Raw genomic sequence first — 12,917 nt, forward strand, 5'->3', positions numbered from 1 at the left:
CAATAAAAAGTAAGAAACTGGGATGACTCTCACATCTCAGTAAGTGAAAGTTAGCTTGTCAGCTGCTTAACAGTCTATATTTGTCTGTGGATTAATGCATGAGTTATTTTTTACCCTAAACCATTAGGCATATGATATGTGGGTGATACGACGAGTCTCTGTTCTTTCTGCTTCAGCTACTGTTTTACAAGCGGATAGCTTGAAACAGCTGACTTATCAGAGTTTTCTGATAAAGTAGCTGCAAAATGTTTGAAGGTCTTTTGTTTAAAATAATTTTGAAATTTACAGTGAAGAAAATTTACAGAGTCGGCTGATACTAGACCAATATCAGGAAAATTTTTAGCTGCTATATAAGGATTAGATTGCAGAGATGAACTTTAAAACTTATGCTCCCAAACTGGCATCTTAGCATTGGCATAGTGGATACCTTGAACAGAAAATTTCTATTATCTTTTTTTAACATGTGTGTTCTCTATTCACCTATGTAAATTTGTCCTACAACCAGTGAATGTTGTAAACAATAACATGTTTGTGTACTGTAAAAAAGTAGGGATTCAGCTAAAGTTGATTGTGTATTTGTATGAAGAGTTCTGCAAAGTATCTAGCCAGTGGTTTATAGTCCCCCAAAACATAGACAGTTCATGGAATTCTGAGGATGACTGTTTATTCACAAGTGAATACATAAAATATGTTTTTAATTATTATATCCTTCTTGTTTGGATAAGGAACACTGGTCTTGCATTCCTCTGGCCTGTTTCACTATCACCTAGGTGTCTGATATTAGCACAAGAGTGAATGACAAATTGGGTGATTAGTCTTCCCAGTCATTCCATACCTCTACTATTTACCATAGATTTTAAGGCCTTACAGAGTGGTTATGTGGGCTCTTCTACCACAGCAACATTTTCAGCATCTATGTGTTGCAGCTCTCTCTAATTACGGACACAGAGGAGAGAAAGTCTGGCTAATAAAAATAACACTGACTCCCTATTTTAGACCAAATTCACTCTCATAATGGTAACAGTCTGAAAACACCCCATTAGCTGCTTTCTGTAACACAGATATGGCTGAAAGCAATTACTGACATTAAGAATATCTTTGGGAAAAGACTAATGACAGGAGAGGGATTTCTCATGACCACTTGAAGCACAAGTCTTAAAAGCTGTGTACCAGAAAATCTACCAGCTGTTTCTGACCATGGCTAACTGGAAGCACTTGGAAATACCTTGAAGATATTTGGTTTGGCAATGAACAAAAACCTGATTCTTAAGAAATAGTGAGATCATCTCTTTCCCTACTGCATTTCTAACTTCATCTGACAGGAACATGCTGATTGCCACCAAAACCAATACCCTTCTACTTTACAAAGCAGCAAAGGAAAAAGGTTTTGCAAGCCATCTCTCTACTGCAAAGAACAGACTTACTTGGAGTTGGCCTTTCTTTGTGTGGGCTTGGGGTTGCACTAGGCAGCCTTCAGAGGTTCCTTCTAAACTCAAGTGTTCTTTGTAAATTTGTTGCTCCAGTTTGTTTTCCTATGCTTTGTAATTAACTGTCTTATATACCCTGGTGAAATAATAGCTTGAAATAATAGCCGTATAATAAAGACTCCCATCTCATATCCTGATCTGACATGCCGATTTGCCTCACTATGTTGTCAAGTGTACCCTGAAATACTGTGTAATTATAGACATCTCACTGTAATATTTCACTTCATTGCATAGTTATGTGGTAAAAGATACCTGACAGATGTAGACATACTATGCAAAATCTGCTGAAAACTGATTGGAAAGAAGCAGTAATTCCTGTCTTTTGCTAGATATTACTTTACTCTCCAGTTGAGGTTTGTTCACTCACAACCCACTTTCCTTAATGGGCTTTTCCAAGTGAGAAGTGAAATGTCTTTCATGTGAAGTCTGTGTTTTAAACCACATTGCATAAGGAAATAAAGCAAACCATGTGCAATAGAAATTTAATAAGTGAAGAGTATGTTTAAATGTATTCCTTACACATATGTGTTTGTTAAGCAGAAGGGTAAGATAATTATACGAATCTCGGCTGGCGAAGAGGGGGCTTCCTATGATGACCTGGGGAATCTATCTAGTAAGAAATTTAGATTTCTAATTGCAGTAGGTGAGTTCCTAGCAAGAAGACAGCTGTGCTACTGGATGACTGCATATGTGTATGAAATAACTTTTTTCAAGTAAGATTAGGAATATACTTTTCCTGGAATTAAAGAAGACTAGTGAGTCTTAACAATGCTCTAGTTTGGCAATAGCTATACTAAAATGATAAATTGCAAAAGCTAGAAACAAGTTCCAGCTCGTCTTTATGGAGCAGTGAAATAGAACCTGGCAAAACAAAGAGGCCAGATATTGATGAAGAACATATAAACTTTAAAATGTCAGTAAGAAAGGAGAAGCTTTAGATGGGAAAAGGGAAGAGGAGAAGGTCAACAGATTTTGTTGCAAGCAGGACCCAGAATTGTTGTGAGAACTACTCAAGTCAGATGAAGCATTCTGAGCCAGAAAATTTCATGGTTCATATAAGAAACCATGAACTGCTCCAGTACATCACCCAAATCAACCTCAGCCCATGGAGCAGTCTCAGACTGGTGAAAAAACATGAGGCAGGGAGACATCTGTAGATCTGTTGAGCAAAAAGATTTTACACAAAGTCTTTGAATTTCTGTATGTTTATCAAGTACATAACTCATGCCCCTGAACAGTTATGAAGTGAAATGAGAACCACACAGCACATACCTTCATTGGGATGTTTGGGAAAATGTCAGATATATTTAGGAGACTCCAGGAAGTCACAGCTGTGTCTTGGAAACAACTCATTTCTTGCCTTGGAAAGCAAGTCACCACTTTTCAAGAGACATGTCAGACACAGAGGTGTTTCTGGATTAGTTAGGTGCTCAAGCCAGGAGCATAACTTGATACCACAAATTAGAGGTAGAGAATTCCCAGTGGAGAAGCTTATTTACACTAGCATGTAAATTTCACAAAGCTTAATGAAATTGTATCTATGCTGCAAATGGAAACTATGTTTACCTGTTCATATGTTCTGCCATTGAAATAGATTTAACAGAATATAAGACCAGAAGGGAACACTGGATCAGTGGTTTTAATGCACTTATATTACAGGTTATGAAGAGTTATGCAGGTTCTGTATAACTAGCCTCAAACTTCTAATTAAAAAGTTCTTCAGTTTTCCAAAACTGAATGTGTATGACAGAACACATTCTGTGTAAAGCAGAAGAAACCAGGAGATCAGAGCTCCAGCCCTCCTACAGTGGGAAGATGATGGCTAAGTCAAGTTTTCCCAAGGCTTCCACAAAGTTGATTTGTACCATTGTACCTCATGCCAGAAGGTGAAAAAGCCAAAGGCTGTGAAATTGTGAACTTGATTATGGAAAGTTTTTCTTCCCAGCAATCAAGACACTCTTGAACAAGATACAGTCCTGAAGTTGTTTCAGGGCACCAGCCAACTTTGCTTCATTAGTCATTGCTGAGCATGCCCAGCCTCTGACAGTTCAGACAGTGTTGCCCTTACGCTAGAAGCCAAACTGTGCATTGGGATAACTTCATATTCCTGGTGCTTCCAGGTGACAGGCTACACCTCTCAGGCATGGAGATTTAGCTATCTGTGTTGCCCTGTGGTAGATCTGCTAATATGCAGAAATTGAAAGGTTATTGATTAAAAAAGAGGAAACTATGAGGAATTACAGAAACTGGTTATTAAAGTTAACTAGACTGATGGACTCCCACTACCATGTAGAGAAGGCAAAGGATTTTCTAAAGTCAAAAGTTTTCAAGCTGTTTGTATGCCAAGGGCTCATTAGTAACTCTCTGAAAGGGTACCGGATATAAGCAAAGAACCTACAAGAAACAGGGAAAAGATGAACATCAAGAAAGTTGTCTTTAAACATGTAGCACAGAGCTACAAAGGCTAAACATAGACTGTGTGAAGAACATGAAGACAAATGACAAAAGGTTCTTCCACTAACTAGAGAACACGGGGAAGAGCAATGTCACTCTTCAGTGAGAAATGAAAGGTAACCTAACATTAGTCCTGCTCCCCACAGTACCAGTGAATGAAGTCCTTCTGACCCATACTTCAAATTTAAAGACCACAAGTGCAGCTTTTCCTTAAAAGCATTTGATATAAATTTGAGCACCATATTTGGCTGCTCCCCGGTCTATGCATCTTCTCTGTGCTGGGGCTTGACATAAGTCATGGGTATCCTGTGTTGATCTGCACATTTTCAGCGTCATTCTTTAATTAATCTGTTTAAGGTACCCTGCCAATTACAATAGCATAATTGCACATGTAATTTAGCTCCTCTTCTGGGCAACCTGTACAACTTGTTCCTAGATATGTTACTTCAAAGTAAGAGCTTACTTGAGATGATTAACCCTCTTGTTTCCTGCCATTTATATGTACAGTACTTTACAGTACTTCTTGGACTTTGCCCACCAACTTACCACCCAATCTTGACACACTGTACACAGTTGTAATAGTTTATGTGAGGAAAGCTGAATTCAAAATACAACAGGAGCAGAGAAGGGCTAGTAGGATGATTTGGAAAAGAGAAAACATGCATAGGAGAGAATCAGAAGTTGTCTTGTTTAGTCTAGCAAAGTAGTGATAGAGAGAGAAGACATGATTGCTGTTCAGGAAAATTGCTCACTGAGAGTATAAAGGAGGACTAGTCCACCAGGATGGAAAGGATTTCTTCAGAACTCAGTGGCACAGAAACAAGGGTGGAGAGTGCCTCTGCATTGAATGTGGTGTAGAAGTTAGGCTTCTAGAGTGTTAGAATAGGAGCTCAAAAGCAGCTTTTCTGTAAAAGTGGTAGAGTAAAAGTCAAATTTGTTTACAGCTGGAGCCCAAAGCATTTACGAAGGGAATTATGTAACATGAGTCTTATGATATCAAGGTCCTGGACTTGTTAACCCAAGAAGCCTTTTCTGATTTTGCATTCCCAACTTAGTGTATGCTTGATATTCCTCTTTTTAAAACCCCAAAGATCACACAAACCGTTTTTATTATTGTACTGCCTCAAGAGCATATGCTGAGGTCTGTGCCTGTGAAGATACCAGCTTTCCTTGACTTGTAACTTTTGAGACACTGTTTCCCATTCAGTGTCACCTGCATTAATTTCTCTTCATGGGTGGCAACAAAGAATAACAAAATAAACACAGGCACGTTATAGGAAGCCTTTAAACATTTAATAAGCAAAAGCTGTAGTCATCCACTCCAGAGCTGACGCTCAGAGTATCCAATTGCTTAAGCCTATAAAAAGAATGATTATTTTGACAAAAAAAGTTCTGCCCTTAGCATCTGGCCAGCCATTTGTTCAAATCTGTGTTTTTCCCAGGAGAACAAGAACACGTGTGCTGCTTTGATATATTGAAACCCTATTTGTCATGAGAAACTTCTTTGATCTTGCAGTGTCATAAAGGAAATGTTCTAATAACAAGCCCTGCTGCTGGTTCAGAAAAACCATGAGCCTCATAGCAGCAATGAGGAACATGGTAAACGGTTATTTCATAGTAGGTGGTAACTGCTGTGTGCCAGTCATCTCATATACAGGTGGGTGTTCAGGCTTACTCTGCGCCAGCCTCTCCTTTCGTAATTGCCTGACACTTAGACTACTAAAGAGGAAATGTTGGTAACTGTCATATCTACTGCTCTGCTTCTGCAAGCATTGGCCAGATACATGTATGCATTCAATCTACATGCATGTCTGGCTTTTTGCAAAACTGGGCTTTGTGCCATGAAGATGTGCTTTGTGAAGAGTAGCTACAAAAACATTCAAATCAAATCATGCTAGCCAGTCTATGGCAGCAGTGTGTAGGGAATACTGTATGTGACACATATCACATATATATATGTGATATGAATAGGTTTAAATCCTCCCTTGCAGCTGTGCACTTCCCCAGAAGTCTTCTAAATTGTTGATTAAATCAAAAAAGCTACAGGGAACTGAGAAAAAAAAGACTAGGATGCATTAGGGAATCCAGCTGATACTTTCAGTCTAATTCTTTACGTTTCTTCACTCCGGTAGATTTAAGTTCTACTTTTCTGCATATTATCATTTTAACAGGCTATAGCCTTTTAAAAATGTGTCTTTTAAAAATCCACTTGTATTCATGAAAACAGATGTTTCTCCTCTGCTTTTGGAAAACTGGGGCAACAGAACAAGGCTGTGCTTGTTCCGCTCTGAAATTTGGCAGCTAAAGGTCTCAGTGCTGCAAGCTTCTTTGCATAAGCACACATGCCACACATTTGTGCAAGAGCTCACCAAAATACAGCAGATGGTATTACAGAAAATATATTTGAATGCAGGGAAGTACTTCCCTACTTGCATAAAATAGCTTCCTGAACAGTAAGCCATACATTCCTGGGTTATCTTTCCACTCTTGTTTGAACTTTCAAACTTTGGGAAAGAGTTGCTGCTAAAAGTAGTAGCAAAATTATTGATTACCTTCTTGAAAAAAGTAGGAGTAACAGCACTGAAGATTGAATTGCTCTCAGAAAGATCAAGAAGGCTTGGATTGGTCTTATTTTCAATCCTGGGTCTGAGTTAACATAAGAAGACTCCAGACAAGCACTTTTTTAAAAAAATCATACTTTGCTATTAGTCATCTGTTCTATTTTCTAAGAGACACAGAATTTCATGAGAAAGGGATTTAATTAGCTGAATTGATGGCTTTCTAAGCTAGTGAAGCATCAGCATAGTATCTTCTGTCTGAGAATCTCAAAGTGTTTTCCAAGTGTGTGTAAATACTATTGTATTATTTTATTGATGGAGAAGAGGAGATATGCATGTACCTTATTAAGAGCAGACTGAAGGATATGAAAGGAATGAAAGCTGCACCTCTTGAGGTTTCATCTCCATCCCCATATGAGTAGCTATATTGTCCATCAGAGCAAAACAAGTGTGAGGGAGTTGAGAGCAGGGTTGCCCCATGAGAGGGCATGAGCCATGCCTGGAGTTGAGCCTGGGGCATTGCCCTCTCCAGTGAGGCACAGACCAGGTGTTAGTGATGATTTCTCTCCAATGCCCCAGGCAGGCTGAGGCAACGAGTCAGGTCCAGGGTCCATCCAGGGGGACTGGTCATGAGCAACCAAAGATCAGCCTGGAGATGGGGTAAGCCACAACACAGGTCTAAGGTCCATCCAGGAAAATCAGTCAGGAAGTCAGAACAGCAACGGTAGGGCTGGGCATAGACCTACTGACAACACAGCTCACACAAGGTTTGGGTGCCAGGCCTGAGTTCAGTTGCTGGGGCTCCTGAGCTCACACACAGAGGGTGCATCGGTGGGGTCATGGAAGAGGCTGGCCAGGGCAATTAAGGACTATTGTGGCTCTCAGGACCCTGACGATACGGAGTCTATTACCTTGTGAGAAAATGCCGTACTTGTAATTACTAGTTTTAACAGTAGTCTTTGTACCTGAGCAGCAGATGTTTTATGACATCTATTCTTAGAGGAACCACTTTGGCAGTATCTATGCTCCTTCTGCTTTAATTAGTATATTTAACTCCTGCCTTGCATGTTACTGTTTTAAAATATGAAGGCTTTTTTAACAATAGGGACACTTAATGCATACAGTCATTGTTTTCATATTCAAATATACATGCCTGTAAACAAAAATCAAATGCCAGTTGAAAGCTACAGAGAAAGCAGAGTTACTGAATGCTTTCGTTGCTTAAGTCTTTACTGCTCAGTCTATTTCTCTGGAATCCCACACCCTGAAGACAAGAGAGAAAGTCTGGAGAAAGGAAGACTTTCCTCTGGTTGAGGAGAATAGGATTTGCGATCGTTTAGGCAAACCTGACATCCACAAATTCAAGGGCCATGATGGGATGCACCCAGGAGTACCGACGGAGCTGGTGGATGTTGTTGCCAGGTTGCTCTCCATCATCTTTGAAAAGTCATGGAAAACCGCAGAGGTGCCTGAGGACTGGAAGAAAACCAATGTCACTCCAGTCTTCAAGAAGGGCAAGAAGGAGGACACAGGCAACTATAGGCCAGTCAGCCTCACCTCCATCCCTGCTAAGGTGATGGAACAGCTCCTTCTGGATGTCGTCTCCAAGCATATGGAGGAAAAGAAGGTGATCAGGAGTAGTCAGCATGGATTCACCAAGGGGAAATCCTGCTTAACCAATCTGATAGCCTTCTCTGATGGAATGACTGGCTGAGTAGATGAGGGGAGAGCAGTGGACATTGTGTACCTTGACTTCTGCAAGGCTTTCAACAATGTCTCCCATAATATCCTCCAAGGTAAGCTCAAGAAGTGCAGGCTAGATGAGTGGACAGTGAAGTGGATTGAGAACTGGCTGAAAGGCAGAGCTCAGAGGGTTGTCATCAGTGGCGTGGAGTCTAGTTGGAGGCCTGTGGCTAGCGGCATCCCCCAGGGCTCAGTACTGGGTCCCATCCTGTTCAATTTATTCATGAGGAACCTGGATGAAGGGACAGAGTGCCTCCTCAGCAAGTTTGCTGAATGACTTGCTCAGCAAGTCAAGCTGGGAGGAGTGGCAGATATACCTCAGGGCTGTGCTGCCATTCAGAGAGATCTGGGCAGGCTGGAGAGTTAGGTGGAGAGGAACATCATGAAGTTCAACAAAGGCAAGTGCAGGGTCTTGCACTTAGGGAGAAACAACCCCATGCACCAGTACAAGCTGGGGACTGACCTGCTGGAGAGCAGCTCTGCAGAGAAGGACCTAGGAGTGCTGGTGGATGACAACTTGACCATGAGCCAGCAACGTGCCTTTGTGGCCAAGAAGGCGAATGGTCTCCTAGGCTGCATTGGGAAGACTGTTGCCAGCAGGTCAAGGGAGGTGATCCTGCCCCTCTACTCAGCCCTGGGGAGGCCTCAGCTCGAGGACTGTGTCCAGTTGTGGGCTCCCCAGCACAAGAGAGACATGGAGCTACTGGAGAGAGTCCAATGTAGGCCTACAAAGATGATCAGAGGGCTGGAGCACCTGCCCTATGAGGAAAGGCTGCGAGAGCTGGGCCTGTTCAGCCTGGGGAAGAGAAGACTGAGGGGGGATCTTATCAATGTCTATAAGTACCTGGAGGAAGAGTGTCAAGGGGATGGGGACAAACTCTTTTCAGTTGTCCCATGTGACAGGACACGAGGCAATGGGCAGAAATTGAAGCACAGAAGTTCCACCTGATCGTGAGGGGGGAATTTCTTCCCTGTGAGAGTGACAGAGCACTGGCACAGGTTGCCCAGAGAGGTTGTGGAGTCTCCTTCTCTGGAGATACTCAAAAGCTGCCTGGCTGCAACCCTGTCTGCCATGCTCTAGGTGACCCTGCTGAAGTAGTGCGATTGGACTCGATGATCTCAGAAGTCCCTTCCAACCTTATGCATTCCGTGATTAACTTTCAATTGCTCTTCACTGGACAGTATCATGGTTGATACCTTAGACAAAAAAGAACAGTCTGAGCTTTGAGCAAACATCTGGAAAACTCTGAGAAACAGCCATACCAACCAAAGTGGACTTTTCTCCCTAAACATACAAAACTTGTCAAGATAAAAATGTTTTCAAGAGAGTGCAAGTTCTGTATAGTTACGCTTTGTTGAGAAGACCACAATGATACTAACAGATCTTATCTCAAGCTATGCAGATTTGTTAAACACTCCTAGCTTATTCACTTCTCTCTTTTTTAAAGTAAACTTTATTAAACTTCCCCAATGAGATGCCATCTCAGAGCAGCTTCTGATGGCTATATGGCATGACTTTGCAACTTCTTGCAGTGCTGTGGATTAGCAGATCAGCATGGCTGATATGCAGTAGCAGATGGCACAGACCTTCCTTGCATTATCTGTCTGTTTTAAACAATTGTGCTTAGCCAAGGCCTTTTAATTTAAAGTAAGGGTTATACCAGATACCACGGCTAGGAGCCAAGTGATTTTCAGCTAAAAAAATCATCAGCTCAAGTATTGCAGAAAGACCTAATAGCAAACATAGTAATAGAGAAGTATAGTTAAGATCTCATCATTTATGGAAGAAAACATGGCAACACTCAAGAACAAAGCAAGTGTTATTAAAAAAGGCAATGACAGAGTAAACAGGGTACTTCTTCCCCCCCAAAACAGGGTATAGGCTGCTAAAAAAATTGCAGCATGTTTAAAAAAGTAGCCTTGAGGATGTGAAAGGGAAATAGTTTCATGGGTAAACAAATCATGCTACTACTCATTCTTTAACTCCTTCTCATCCTTGCTGAACAAATATCCCTGTAATACTGTGTGTCTTAAGCAGTAATATAGATTTTTAGGGGGATCACTAATGAGGAATTTGCCAGTAAATTAGTAGAAAGTGTTTCTTATCCTTGATTAATGGTTCTGAGTCCTACCGGCTGTTGGCTTTTCCCCCTAATCCAGCATATTTCAGGCCTGAATTTCTATTGAGCAAAGTCTGCCTAAAGGGACAGAAGAAGCAAAAAATAAAATCACAACGTATTTATTAATGCTTTTACCTACTCTGTTAACATGAGCCAGCTTTCATGACTTCCGTGTTGGTGACATCTCTAACAACCTCATTTTGCTGACAAGTCTCTAAACATCTTATTTTATAGGTAAATAGAGCTGAATATTTTATGCTATTTCACTAAGGTGACGTTTCATGTCAGACTCTGCAAATACAACCAAAGGTGTCTGATGTCTAAGTAGTGCATTCTGTTCAGAGATACAGGGTGCTAATAACATTAATAAGTGTCAGCTGTGTGAGGGTTGTTTCTGAATGCCTATAGAACAGCTCCAACTGCTTCTTGTGGGAAATACTGAGAGAAAACCACAAAGCAGATGAGAAATCTGTTTTTCCTTCTTTTTAAAATTTTATTTGCTGTGTTAACATGTTAACAGCATGCATGCATTTTGTAACAGATAGACTCTGGATCCTGTTCTAATGTTCTTACAGTTTTAATGACAGCCAGCTCTTCTAAAACAGGTGAAATCCTTCCAGGTATAACTTCCATTGCAACTAGTGATGCTAGTATTTTACCTGTCATTTACAAGTTGATATACCAAAATTTGAAGTAGTTCCACCTACTGTTTCTTTCATAACAAATGATAATGCTTTGTTCTTGGTGCAAAGCCCTTTGTTTCCAGACTGCTCATATTCTATTGATTTAAGCCCAACTTCCAGCTCCCTAATTCAGATTTTCAGATCACATCTGGGAGCTCCTTTTCAAACATTTACAGCCCCATTTTCAACACAGCTCAGGACTCTTCGTGTGCAGGCATTTTATTTTGCTGTCTCAGTGAAAGATAAATTATTTTGAAATTCAGTTATTTTTAGGAACCAGCCTTTCAAGGACTGTTATAAAACTTAGGGGAGAAGGATCACAAGACGGAAATCTCACAAGGCAAGAATGTCATATGACACAAAAAGGCATTTTCACAGGAAGAGGCACTTCTTTTAACTCCAACTTTTTCCAGATTTTGCTGAGCAATGACATATCTGCTTTTCTTGTGTAAACACAGAGCCAAATCTTGAGAGACAGTGAGCACTTGCAAGTCCCTTTACCTTCAGTGGAAGCTGCACAAACTGAATATTACCCAGGACCAGACTGATTCACTTAATTTTTCTAGACTTCAGCTATACACGTCTTGCGTGTACAAATGTTGCAAACTTGGAATCTTTTCCAGCTGAAAGAGTGAAGGCCAAAAGAGCATTTTTGCCTGTGTGCCTTCTAATAAGCTCTCAGATGTCTAATGTACGGGTTAACTGAAGATAAAATTTTGCAAATCCATCTATTAGGAATTAATTTGGAATTAGTGAGTCAGTAAGGTTCTCTTTTTCTTCCAGTAAACATTAATTACAGTTCTAGCTACTTTTTGAACACGGTTTAAGAAACACATGCTTAAGAAAGACATTCTGTCAAAGAACAAAGAAGTGGCATTTGAAATAAGGAGTCTGAGTATAAAGGATTAGAGTAGGATCATTGGATACCATGGAAGAAGAACTATAGTTTGGCCTCATTTAATGCTGTATGCTGCTCACAGGCTATGTATTACGCATCCTAAGTAGAGGTGTCACAGAAGTGATAGTGACTTTGATTCTGGGTATTATTATTTTTACTCTTTATGCAAAATACTTTCTGCTTTTCAGGGAACAATGAATACTGGCTGACCTATCTGATTGAAAAAAAAATCATAAATTGGGTTTCTAGAAAAGAAGTATCTGTAACATAACAGCACAAGTCATGTATTCTGTACTTACTCATGCAGTGGATCCTGCATGATGAGATGCTATCAATAGAGGGGGTGAAAAAAACAGATGACCACACTGGCACTAATTTCAAATGATACTAGAAAGCTCCACTTGATTTAGTATTGATATTCTCTTGTTTAGACACAAGGAGATTTCAGTCCTCTTCATTCTACTGTGTTAAAGGAGCTAGTGGCCAAATAGGGGAAATAAGTTTCTGAAGCTGTATAAAAATGTGTGTATACCTTTCCATTTAATTCTGAAATCCTGGAAATACAAGTGAAATATCTGAGATTATCTAGATGTTGTAATTGCTTTTTGGCTTCCCTAGCTTATGTCTTCTGACTTTTAAACAAGTTGGAGAAATTTCTGAGATGTGCTTTTTGCTTCAGAAAACATCCCCAGGGCTGTCCTCAGGGCAGCTTCAAGACATAGCATGCCCACTTGGACACATTTGACTGCAATGTGTGAGTGTCTGCTAGCTATCTACGAGAGCCTCAGATTTGATGAAGGCCCACCATCATCTAGAATTTTGCTGGAAATCTTTTCTACATAGACTCTACCATATGATGGTAGAGTCAGCCAGTTTTGTCAGTACTGCCATTTCACAGACCAACTATTACTGGATAAAACAGGCCCAAACTCTTCTCCTTTGGACTATACAACTCTGCCCCTAAATTTATTGCC

This window comes from Rhea pennata, chromosome Z (assembly GCF_028389875.1).
Source record: "Rhea pennata isolate bPtePen1 chromosome Z, bPtePen1.pri, whole genome shotgun sequence".
Taxonomy (NCBI): domain Eukaryota; kingdom Metazoa; phylum Chordata; class Aves; order Rheiformes; family Rheidae; genus Rhea; species Rhea pennata.